Raw genomic sequence first — 13,030 nt, 5'->3', positions numbered from 1 at the left:
CTGAGCCAAACGGGCCAGGGCTGCATCATAGGCATTCTTGAAGAGAAAAAAATGAGCAAGGGTTAGAGAATATATTCAAAGAAATAGTAACAGAAAACTTTTCTATTTGGTGAAGGAAGAAGGCATTCAAGTTCAAGAAGCACAGAGAGCCCCAAGTAAGAAAAATCCAAATAGGCCCACACCAAGGCTCATAGTAATCAAAATGCCAAACATTAAAGACAAAGAGATAATCCTAAAGGCAGCAAGAGATAAGCAACAGGTTACCTACAAAGGAATTCCCATAAGGCTATCAACTGACTTCTGAAAATAAACACTGCAGGCCAGAAAAGAATGGGATGAAATAATCAAGGTTATGAAAAGCAAGGATCTGAATTCAAGACTACTCTACCCAGCAAGGCTGTCATTCAAAACAAAAGGTTAAATAAAGAGCTTCCCAGACCAAAAAAAAAAAAAGGCTAAGGGAACACATTAGCACCAAACCACCACTGCAAAAAATATTAAAAAGACTGCTGTAATTAGTAGAAGAAATGGGAAGAAATATATAACCACACTAAACAAAAAATGGCGATAAATAAATACATATCTATAATCACCTAAAATGTAAATGGACTGAATGCTTTGATAAAAAGAAACAGAGTAGCTGATGGATAAGAAAGCATGACTTATCTACATGTTGCTTACAAGAGACTCACCACAAAACAAACATCTCACATTGGTTAAAAGTGAAGGGATGGAAAAAAATCTTCTAAGCAAACAGTAAGAAAGAAAAAGGCCCTGGCCGGTTTGGCTCAGCAGTTAGAGTGTCCGCCTGCGGTCCGGAGAGGCCCGGGTTCGGTTCCCGCTAAGGGCATGTACCTCGGTTGCAGTTTGTCCCCGGCCCTGGTTGGTCGTGCGGGTGGCAGCCACTCGATGTGTCCCTTTCACATCGATGTTTCCCTCTCTCTCTCTTCCTCTCTCTCCCTCCCACTCTGTCTGTACAAAAAACGGAAAAATGTCCTCGGATGAGGATTAAAAAAAAAAAAAAGAAAGAAAGAAAAAGATGGGATAGCAATACTTATATCTGATAAAATAGATTTCAAAAGGAAGGCCATAACTAAAGACAAAGAAGCCACTGTATAAAATTGGAAGGATTTATCCAACAAAAAGATATAACCTTAATAAAGATATATGCACCCAAGACAGGAGCACCAAATATATTAAAAATGTTCTGGAGGACTTCAAAGGAGAAATGGAGAGCAATACAATCATAGCAGGGGACTTCAACACCCCGCTGACACCACTAGATAGATTCTCTAGACAACAAATTAGCAACAAAACAGACTCTAAATGTAGCACTAGACCAAATGAATTTAACAGATATCTGCAGAAAATTACACCCCAAAACTACTGAATTCACATTCTTCTCAAGTGCACATGGAACATTCTCACAGATAGACTACATGATAGGACACAAACTAAATCTCTACAAGTTCAAGAAGATTAAAATCACGTTAAGCATCTTTTCAGATCACAATGGCATGAAAGTATAAATCAATTGCAAAAAAATATGCAAACACATTTGAAAACATGGAGGTTAAATAGCATGTTATTGAACAATGAATGGGTTGCCATGGAGATCAAGAAAGAAATTAAAACCTTCCTGGAAACCAATGAAAATGAATACACAACAACACAATTAGTGGGAAGCAGCAATAGCAGTTCTGAGAGGGAAGTTCATAGCACTACAGGCTTACCTCAAGAAAGAAGAAAAAATTCTAATTGTTTAACCTCACAAATTAAAGAATTAGAAAGCAAAAAAAATTCAAAGGATCAATGAAACAAAGAGCTGGTTTGTTGAAAAGATAAACAAGATTGATAGAACCTTACCTAGACTCAGCAAGGAACAAAAAGAAAGAACCCAAATTACACAAAATCAGAAACAAAAAAATGAGAAGTAAAAACTGATACCACAGAAATACAAAATATTGTTAATAACTACTATGAACAATTATATGGCAACATATTCGACAATCTAAGCAAAATGGAAAAATTTCTAGAAACACACTGTTTTGCAAAATTGGACTGGGAAGAAATAGAACACTAACAGACCAATAACAACTAAGGAAATTAAAGAGGTAATCAAGACTCTCCAAGCAAACAAAAGCCCAGGCCCAAATGTCTTTACAGGAGAGTTTTACTGAACATTAAAAAAAAAAAATCTAACACCCATTCTTCTCAAAGTATTTCAAAAAAATTCAAGATGAAAGAAGACTTCCAAATTTGTTTTATGAGGTCAGAATAATTTTTAATTCCAAAATTAGAAAAAGACACTACAAAAAAAACACCAAAAAACTACACTCAAATATCCCTAATGAACATAGATGCCACAATACCAGCAAATTGAATCCAGCAATACCTCATTAGAATTATTCACCATCACCAAGTGGAATTTATCCCAGGGATGCAAGGCTGGTACAATATTCACAGATGAATAAATATGATACACCACATAAACAAAATGAAGAATAAAAACCATATGATTATATCAATAGATGCTAAAAAAGCATTTGACAAATCCAGCATCCCTTTCTGATATAAACACTCAGAAATGTGAGAAGAGAGGGATCATATCTCGATATAATAAGGCCATATATGAAAGCCCTACAACCACCATTATACACAATGGGCAGAAACTAAAAGCATTTAATTTAAGAACAGGAATAAGGCAGGGATGCCCACTATCACCACTCTTATTTAACATACTTCTGGAAGTCTTAGCAAAAGGAATCAGACAGGAAGAAAAAATAAAAGGGATCCAAATTGGAAAGGAGGAAGTGAAACCGTCATTATTTGCAGATAACATGATATTATAAATAGAAAACCTCTAAGACTCTATCAAAAATCTACTAGATTTAATAAATGAATTTGGCAAAGTAGCAGGATACAAAATTAACATCAAGAAATCGACGACATTCTTATACACCAATGATGAACTCTCAGAAAGAGAAACTGAAAAACAACTCCATTTACCATCACCAAAAAAAAAAAAAAAAAAAAAAAAAATTAAGACACTTACGAATAAACTTAACCAAAGAAGTAAAAGACCTATTTACTGAAAATTGCAGGTCATTGAAAAAAGAAATAGACAAAGATATAAAAAAGTGGAAGCACATACCTAGTTCATGGATTGGAAGAAATTACATAATTAAAATCTCCATACTACTCAAAGCAATCTAAAGATTCAATGCAATCCCAATCAAAGTACCAATGACATAGTTCACAGAACTAGAACAAATATTTCAAAAGTTTATATGAAACAAAAAAAAGACCCCGAATATCCACATCAATTATAAAAAAGAAAAACAAAGATGGAGGGATCACATTACTAGATTTTAGGTTATAGTACAAAACAGCCTGGTATTGGCAAAAGAACAGGCATATAGAGCAATGGAACAGAATAGAGAACCCAGAAATGGACCCAAGGCAATATGCTGAATTAATATTTGACAAAGGTGGCAAGAGCATACAGTGGAGTAAAGACAGTCTCTTTAATAAATGGTATTGGGAATATTGAACAGCTACAGGCAAAAAAAATGAAACTAAACCATCAACTTACACAATACATAAGAATAAACTCAAAATGGATAAAAGACTTAAATGTGACTCATGAATCTATAAAAATCCTAGATGAAAATGTAGCCAACAAAATTTCAGACATCATATGCAGCAGAATTTTCACTGACACATCACCTAAGGCAACAGAAACAAAGGAGGAAATGAACACATAGGACTACATCAAACTTAAAAGGTTCTGCACAGCAAAAGATACAATCATCAAAATGGAAAAGCAACCCACTACGTAGATTATAATTGCCAATGATATATAAATAAGGGGTTAATACACAATATATAGAGAGTGCTCATACAGTTCAACAAAAGGAAGACAAAGAAACCAATTTAAAAAATGGGCAGAGAAACTAAATACTCACCTCTCCAAACAGGATATACAAATGGCTAAGAGACATATGAAGAAATGCTCAACATCACTAATCATCAGAGACATGCAAATTAAAGAAACAATGAGCTATCACCTTACACCTGTCAGAATGGCTGCCATCAACAAATCATCAAATATCAAGTGTTGGTGAGCATTTGGAGAAAAGGGGACTCTAGTACACTGCTGGTGGGAATGCAGACTGGTGCAGCCACTATGGAAAACCATATATTGTTACCTCAAAAAATTAAAAATTGAACTTTCATTTGACCCTGTGATCCCATTTCTAGGAATATACCCTAAGAAGCCCGAAACAACAATCAGAAAGAATATATGTACCCCATGTTTGTAGGAGCACTATTTACAATAGCTAAGATCTGGAAACAGCCCAACTGTTCATTGGTAGATGAATGGATAAAAAATTCTGGTACATATATACAATGGAGTACTATGCAGCTGTAAGAAAGAAAGATCTCTTTTCCTTTGAGACTTTATGGAGGAACTTGGAGAGTATTATTCTAAGGGAAACAAGACAAACAGAGAAAGACAAGTATCACATGATCTCACTTATTTGTAGAATATAACGAACCTAACAGTCTGAGGAATGAGGTAGTCCCAGAGACGTGGAAGTGAAGTACAGATGCACAATATCCAGAAGAGCGGGTGGTGGGTGAGAGTTAAACCACAGAGCTTATATGCATGTATGCATGAACAATGGACATGGACAACAAAACTGGGTACAGGGTGGAGAAGGAAGTAAAGGTGGGGAATCAGTGTGGGAAAAAGGAGAAACATCTGTAACAAAAATAAATAAATTAATAAAAATAGCAAAAAAAATTTACAGATTTTAGATATACAATTCTACAATACGTCACCTGTATTTTTATTTTATTTATTTATTTATTTTAATTAATTAATTTATTTTTGTTACAGATTTTTTTTTTTTACTGATTTTTTTTCCTCCTTTCTCCCTGATTAGTCTCAACTTTTGTTGTCCATGTCCATTTTCTATACATACACGCATATAAGTGTTGTGGTTTATCTCTCCCCTCCCACCCCCTCTTCTAGCTCTGTTCAAGTTTTCTATCTCTTCGCAGTTCAGCTTTGGGAGACTATGTGTTTCTAGAAATTTGTCCATTTCCCTTAGATTGTCAAATTTGTTGCTGTATAATTGTTCATAATATTTGTTAACAATCCTTTGTATTTCTGTGGTGTCAGTTATTATTTCTCCAATTTCATTTTTGATTTTGTGTATTTGGGTTCTCTCTCTTTGTTTCTTGCTGAGTCTAGCTAGCTAAGGATCCATCAATCTGGTTCATCTTTTCAAAGAACCAGCTCTTTGTTTCATTGATCCTTTGAATTGATTTTTTGGTCTCTATGCCATTTATTTATGCTCTTATCTTTATTATTTTCTTCCTTCTATTTGTTCTGGGGTTTTCTTTTTGTTTGCTTTCTAGTTCTTTAAATTGTGAGGTTAAATAGTGTATTAGAAATTTTTCTTGATTCTTGAGGTAGGCCTGTAGTGCTATGAAATTCCCTCTCAGAACTGCTGTTGCTGCATCCCATAGATTTTGTGTTGTTTTGTGTTCATTTTCATTGGTTTCCAGGAAGTTTTTAATTTCTTTCTTGATCTCCATGGTATCCCATTTATTGTTTAATAACACTCTATTTAGCTTCCTTATTTTAATATTTCTTTGCATGACTTTGTTGCAATGGATTTCTAGTTTTTTTTTTTCCATTGTGATCTGAGAAAATACTTGATATTATTTCAATCTTCTGGAACTTGTAGAGACTTAGTTTTTGCCCTAACATGTGGTCTATATTTAAGAATGTCCCATGTGCACATGAGAGGAATATGAATTCTGCAGTTTTGGGCTGTAATTCTCTGTAGATAGTTATGACATCCATTTGATTAAGCGATTCATTTAGAGTCTGTGTTTCCTTGTTAATTTTTTGTCTAGAAGATTTATCTAGTGATTTCAGCAGGGTGTTGAAGTTTGCTGTTATGATTGTATTGCTGTTGATTTTTTATTTGAAGTCTTCCTGAAGATTTTTAATATTTTTTGGTGCTCCTATATTGGGTGCATATATATTTACCAAGGTTATATCTTTCTGTTGGTTAGATATTTTCAATATTATGTAGTGGCCTTCTTTGTCTCTAGTTATGGTCTTCATTTTGAAATCTACTTTATCAGGTATGAGTACTGCAACCCTTGCTGTTTTTGCTTTCCATTTGCTTGAAAGATTTTCTTTTATCCCTTCACTTTCAACCTATGTGAGTCTTTTGTTGTGAGGTGGGTCTCCTTGAAACAACATATATGTGAGTCATGCTTTCTTATCCAGTCAGCTACCCTGTGTCTCTTTTTTTTTTATCCTCACCTAAAGACATTTTTTCATTTTTTGTTGTTGTTGTTCAGGTAGAGTGGGAGGGGGAGAGAGGAAGAGAGAGAGAAACATCGATGTGAAAAGGACACATCGAGTGGCTGCCACCGCATGACCAACCAGGGCCGGGGACAAACTGCAACCAAGGTACATGCCCTTAGCGGGAACCGAACCCGGGTCTCTCGGGACCGCAGGCCGACGCTCTAACCGCAGAGCCAAACCGGCCAGGGCTACCCTGTGTCTCTTTATCAGAACATTCAAATCATTCACATTTAAAGTGATAATTGATACATATTAATTTATTGCCATTTTTGTTTAGTGTGGTTATATTTTTCTTCCTATCTCTTGTTCTAATTACAACAGTCCTTTTAGCATATGTTGCAGTGCTGGTTTGGTGTTAATATATTCCCTTAGCCTTTTTTTTTTTTTTTTGTCTAAAAGCTTTTTATTTGACCTTCTATTTTCAATGATAGTCTTGCTGGATAGAGTAGTCTTGGATTCAGATCATTGTTTTTCATGACCTTGGTTACCTCATGCCACTCCCTTTTGCCTGTAGTGTACTGTTGAGAAGTCTGCTGAGAGCCTTATGGGGTTTTCTTTGTAGGTAATCTGTTGTTTATATCTTGTTGCCTTTAGGATTTTCTCTTTGTCTTTAATTTTTGGCGTTTTAATTACTATGTGTCTTGGTGTGGATCTTTTTGGGTTCTTTTTACTTGGAGCTTTCTGTCCTTCTTGAACTTGAATGCCTTCTTCCTTCACCAGATTGGGAAAGTTTTCTGCCACTTTTTCTTCAAATATATTCTCTAACCCTTGCCCATTTTCTTCCTCTTCTGGGACTCCTATTATGTGAATGTTATTACGTTTTCTGTTATCCCACAGTTCTCTTAAGCTATCTTCTTGTTTTTTAATTGTTTAGTTTTTTTTTTCCCAATGGTTTGATTTTTTTTCTCCCCTTTCTCCTAATTCACTGATTTGTTCCTCAGTTTTCTCACTCTGCTGGTTAGTTCTTCTAATATGTTTTTAATTTTTGCTATGTCATTCCTCATTTTCACTTGGTTGTTTTTTAATGTTTCTATATCTTTTCTTATGATGCTGATGTTCTTACTCGTGCTGTTGAGCTTCCTCAAGATCATGACTCTGAACTTTACCTCTGACAATTTGCTTAACTGCACTTCATTCATCTCATCTTCGATAGAGTTCTCTTGTACTTTTATTTGGGATTTCTTTATTTGTTTAACCATTTTAACGATCTCAGTGGGTTTGGGATCCTGCCAAATTGTTCCTGTGAGTGTTGGTGTTCTGCTTTTTTGGCTCCTTCTGTTGGGGTTGGATGAGCTTGGGTGGGCCCACATTAAACACCACTGTCAAGTTTTACTTTTTTTGGTAGATTTGCAAGTCCAGGAAATGTTCAGTTATCCTCTAGCTTTTTTCTGGAGGCTAGTAATCTCAATTACTCAGTGCCTTGAATGTAGCCCTATTTTTCTTCATAAGGGGTTTTCCAGAGTGTGGGATAGATGGTGGTTGTTAATGAGCCTCATTTTTTTTTCATTGCTTCTCTTGGGAAAGGCTAAATCTTTGAGGGGGTGGGCTGCTGCTTTCCCTCACAGCTCTGGGAAGGAGCACACTGGTTCCTTTGTGGCCACAACTCAGCAAAAACTCTGAGTACTCTCAAAATCCCGGTTGTCCCCACAGTGTTCCAGTTCAGTCTGCCCTCCCTCTGTTGTAGCCCTCAGGTGAGTGGCTGTGGCTATATTAACGCTCTGTACCAGCTCTCTGTGCTGTGGAGAGGTCTTGGTCTTTATTCCCCAAGGTCACTGCTCACAACTAAGTGTGCTGCTGTCCCTGGGCTCCCAGCCCTCTACCCTCTAGCACCTCCACAGAACCTACCAGTGTCCCTGGTTATATGGTCCTGTCCTGCTTCTTTACTTTTGCTTGTTTTCTGAGGATTTGTTTATATTTTAGTATACTTTTTATTTGGTTCTGGGAAATCATCTGTGTAGCTTCCATTCACTCTGCCTCCATTTTACATCCTCTAAGTCTATTTTGTGGGCAGCTGTGTCGCACAGGCCTCTCTGGTGCCCCTTCACCCTGCAGGTTCTGTGGGTAATTAGATGGTATTGTCCTTTTGGGGACCAGGCTCTATGCCTATGTTATCGGCTGCTGGGTCACACAGGTCTCTCTGATGTCCCAGCATCCTGCATATCCTGCAGGTCACTGGATGGCATAGTATCTGCTGAGTCTCACAGGCCTTTCTGGTTCTTCAGAAATCTTCCAGTCCCATGGGTAACTAGATTGCACAGTCCCTGCTTCTTGCACTGGCCTCTCTGGTGCCCCAGTACCCTGCAGGTCCCATGGGCAGGCAGCTGGATCACACCAATCTCTCTTGGGCTCTGATTTCCCACTGCTCTTGTGGTCTACTGGACTGCACAGGTCTCTTTGGAGCCCCAGGTTCTGCTGTCGGTGGCTGGGGAGTGTTGCTGCTTTGTGGGGTGCAACTTCTGCTCAACTTTTGCTGTAGTTTTTGAGGATGGTTCTCTCCTGCTGGTCCTTGCTTCTGTTGCCTGGGGATGGATGTCTTTTCCCCAGCCTGTGTTGCTGGGGGTATATCTTGACTCTGATCTGGCAGCTACTATTTGGGATTGTGCTGGGCTCCCAGCTCTGTGTGGCTTCAGTGACGGGCACTTTGAAAACTCCACTACTGTGCACCGATCTGTGTTGATACAGAGTGTTCACAGGTTCCATGGTGCCAGGTGCACTGGTGGGCTCACGTTGCTGGGCTCTAGCCTCTCCAACTGTCTCCTCCCAGGGAAGACCCGGTATGTTCTAAAATGGTGGGACCTCCTCGTGGCGCAGGAAGAAATGCCCTGAAAATCCACTTAACATGGTAGCCAGCTGCTCCTGTCCACAGCACATGAACAATCTGCTCTGTGTCTCTGCGTCTCTGAACTGCTTGGGTTTGGTGTCCTCCTTCATGTCCACTCACACTCTCTCACACACTAGCTCACTCTCTCACACACTCACTCTCCCTCCAGTGCTGCCTGCTGCTATCTTCCTATTTCCTCTTGATTTATATGCATAGCTCTACCTCTTATTTTAAGCTGAGTTAGTTCCCTCTGAGTTCTTCAGAATTCTTATTAAGTTGTTTGTAGTTCTCACAAAATTGTTTGAGCACCCTTAAAGTCATTGCTTTGAATTCTTTATCTGACAAGTTGGTTTCTTCCATTTTCTGTAGTTTCTTTTCTGGTCATTCCTCTTTTTCTTTCCTTTGGGTGTTTTTTCTTAGTCATTTTATTTTAGCCTTCTGGTAGGTCTAGACCTGGGGAGGGATGTTAAGATTTGTAGGCAGCTCACTGTGTATCAAATAAGGCTGCTGTGCCTCCCAGACTTTTATGTTACATGTTGCCTCTTTTCTGCTGTGGGTCCTGGAGGATTAACTACTGGGGGTGGTATTGGTCTGTCCTGGTGTGTGCTGCTGCTGAATCGTGTAGGCCCTTGTGAAGCTGTGTTTCCCACTGCTCACTGGTGCCACCTTCAGCTGTATCATTCAAGCCCTGCTGGAACTGCACTCACTGACAGTACTGTGGGCTGCTAGATTGCAGAGGGCCCTCTGGAGACCTGGCTCTCCACCAATCTTGTGAGCAGCTGTGTCTCACTGGTTACTCTGGAGCCCTGGCTCCCTGCCGATCTTTTGGGCATCTGGGTCACACTGGTCCCTCTGGAGCCCCAGGTCCCCCCTCTGAAACCTCAGGTCCTGCCTCTGGAAACTGGAAAGCACTGCTGCCCAGTGGGGCTCAGCTCCTTCTCAGCCTTTCCTGAAGCTTTTGAGGATGGGCATCAGCTGCTGATCTGTGTTTCTTTTTCCTGGGGATAGATGTCTGCTCCTGAGTCTTTGTTGCTGGGGGTGAGTCTCGATTCTAATTGGGCTGCTACTGTAGGGAATGGTGCTGGTCTTCTAGCTATTTGCAGCTTCTGCAGCAGGCACCTTGTCAGCTTTCCTACTCTGTACTGTTCTGTGTTAACACAGTGCAGTCCACTGGTCCAATGGTGCCAGTTTCACTGGTGGGCTCAGGTTGCTGGGCCCTGGCTGCTCCCACTGCCTCCTCCCAGAAAAGACCAGAGATCTTTCAAAATGGTGGGCCCTCCTGGACACACAGGGAGAAATGCCTTGAAGAGATGTTTACCACCGTAGCCAGCTTCTCTCTGTCCACAGCACATGAACCTTCTGCTCCACGTTTCTGCATTGCACGAGTTTGCTGGTGCACATTCACGTCCACTCATACTTTCTATCACAGTCACTAACTCTTTCATTCATTCACCCTCCCTCAGTCCCTGCACACCACCATCTTTTTTCTGTCATTGGAATCTTAATTATTACATGTCTTGGTGTGTGCCTGCTTGGGTCGTCCTTACTCGAGTCTCTCTCTGCTTCTTGAACTTGATGCTTTCTTTCTTCACAAAGTTAGGGAAGTTTTCTACCACTATTTCTTCAAATATATACTCTAACCCTTGCTCATTTTTTTTCTTTTTCTGGAACTCCTATGATGCAAATGTTGTTACATTTCCAGTTTTCCCACAGTTCTCCTAAGCTGATTTCCTGTTTTTTAATTTTTTTTTCTTTTGGTTCTATGATTGTTTGATTTCTTTTCTACCCTGTCTTCTAATTCACTGATCCGGTCCTTAGCTTCCTCTACTCTGCTGGTTATTTTTTCTAATATATTCTTTATTTCTGCATTGCCATTTTTAATTTCCACTTGGTTGGTTTCCAATGTTTCTATACCTTTTCTCATGGTGTTAAGCTCCTTACCCATGCTGTTGAGCTTTCTCAAAATCATTGCTCTGAACTGTACCTCTGATAACTTGCTTAACTGCATTTCATTTATCTCATCTTCAGTAGAGATCTCTTGTTCTTTCATTTGGGATTTGTTTCGTTGTTTCACCATTTTGGCTATGTCAGTGGGTTTTGGAGCCTGTCCAATTTTTCCTGTGGGTGTTGGTGTTCTGCTAATTGTGGCTCCCTCTACTGGATTTGGATGAGCGTGAGAGGACCCACGTTAAACACCACTGTCAAGTCTCACTTTCCTGGATAGATTTGCAAGCCCATAAAAGATTCAGTTATCCTCTAGCTTTTTGCCTTGAGGCTATTAGTCTCAGTTATTTTATGAGCCTTGGGTTGTAGCCCTCAGCTGAATGAAATAATTTCTCAGGTGTTCAGTGTAAGAGAATTTCCAGAGGGTGTGGAAGATGCTCGTTGTTAATGAGCCTCAATTTGCATTTCTCTGACCCACCTGGGTGGGGCTTAATCTCTTAGGGGGCTTCTTCTCTTCAGGGCTTTGGGAAGGGGCTCCCTGAGCAAGATGTCCACTGTCCTGTGAGGGCTCAACTCTGCTAAAACTTTCAGCACTCTCAAAATTTCGCATGTCCTCACACAATTCCAGTCCAGTCTACCCTCCCTCTCTCAGAGCCCAAGGTGAGTATCTGTAGCTAATTTGATGATGTGTCCTGACTCTTTGTGCTGTTGAGCTGGCTTGGTATTTTAACCCCGAGGGAGCTGCTCCCAGCTAAAACAGCTGCTGTCCGTGGGTGCCCAGCCTTCCTTCCCTCTTGTGCCTCCACAGACCTACCAGGTTCAATTTAGTGTTCTTTTTTTCTGTCCCTGGTCATTTGGGTTCTCTCCAGCCACTTTTTTTTGTTGCTTTTTTCTGACAATTTGTCTTTATTTTAGTTGTAATTTCAGTTTTATTCTGGGAGATGGTCTGTGTAGCTTCCATTTACTCTGTTGCCATTTTGGAATCCCAATTTTTGGCTTTATAAAATAATATATGTGGAAATGTCTTTCTTTTATCTTCACTTTTTTCTTTTGAACATTTAAAAATATTTTTTGAGATATGGATACACAACATTGTATTTCAAGTGTTCAACATAATGTTTATGATGTGTTTACATTGCAAATGATAAACACAATAAGCTTAGTTAACATCCATCACTATTCATATTTAAAAATTTTTATTGTGATGAGAACATTTTTTTTTAAATCTTTATTGTTGGATGTATAATGTATTACAGATGTTCCACATTTTCCCCCCATTGACCCTCTCCTCCCCACTCCTGCCCCCCTCCCACCTTTTCCCACACTATTGTCTGTGTCCATTGGTTATGCATATAAGTTCTTTGGTTTATTTCTTCCCACCCCCCAACCCCTTTCCTTTTGAGGTTTGTCAGTCTAGCAATGAATTTGTACTTCTTAATCCCTTCACCTTTTTCACCCATTCTCCCAACCCCCCTCCCAACTGGCAACCAACAAAATATTTTCTGTATCTATGAGAATGTTTCTGTTCTACCTGTTCATTTTGTTTGTAGATTCTATTGTTGATAGATATGTATTCATTGCCATTTTGTTTGTTCATACATTTTATCTTTTTCTTCAAAAAGACCCTTCATCATTTTATATAATAACGGTTTGGTGGTGAACTCCTTTAACTTTTTCTTGTCTAGGAAAGTTTTTATATGTCCATTGATTCTAAATGACAGTTTTGCAGGATAGAGTAATCTTGGGTGTAGGTTTTTGCTTTTCATCACTCTGAATATTTCTTGCCACTCCCTTCTGGCCTGCAAAGTTTCTTTTGAGAAATCAGTTGACAGCCTAATGGGAACTCCCTTGTAGGTAACTAGTTGCCT

Source organism: Molossus molossus, unplaced genomic scaffold, assembly GCF_014108415.1.
Source record: "Molossus molossus isolate mMolMol1 unplaced genomic scaffold, mMolMol1.p scaffold_m16_p_2, whole genome shotgun sequence".
Lineage (NCBI taxonomy): Eukaryota > Metazoa > Chordata > Mammalia > Chiroptera > Molossidae > Molossus > Molossus molossus.
This window is presented reverse-complemented; position numbering follows the sequence as displayed.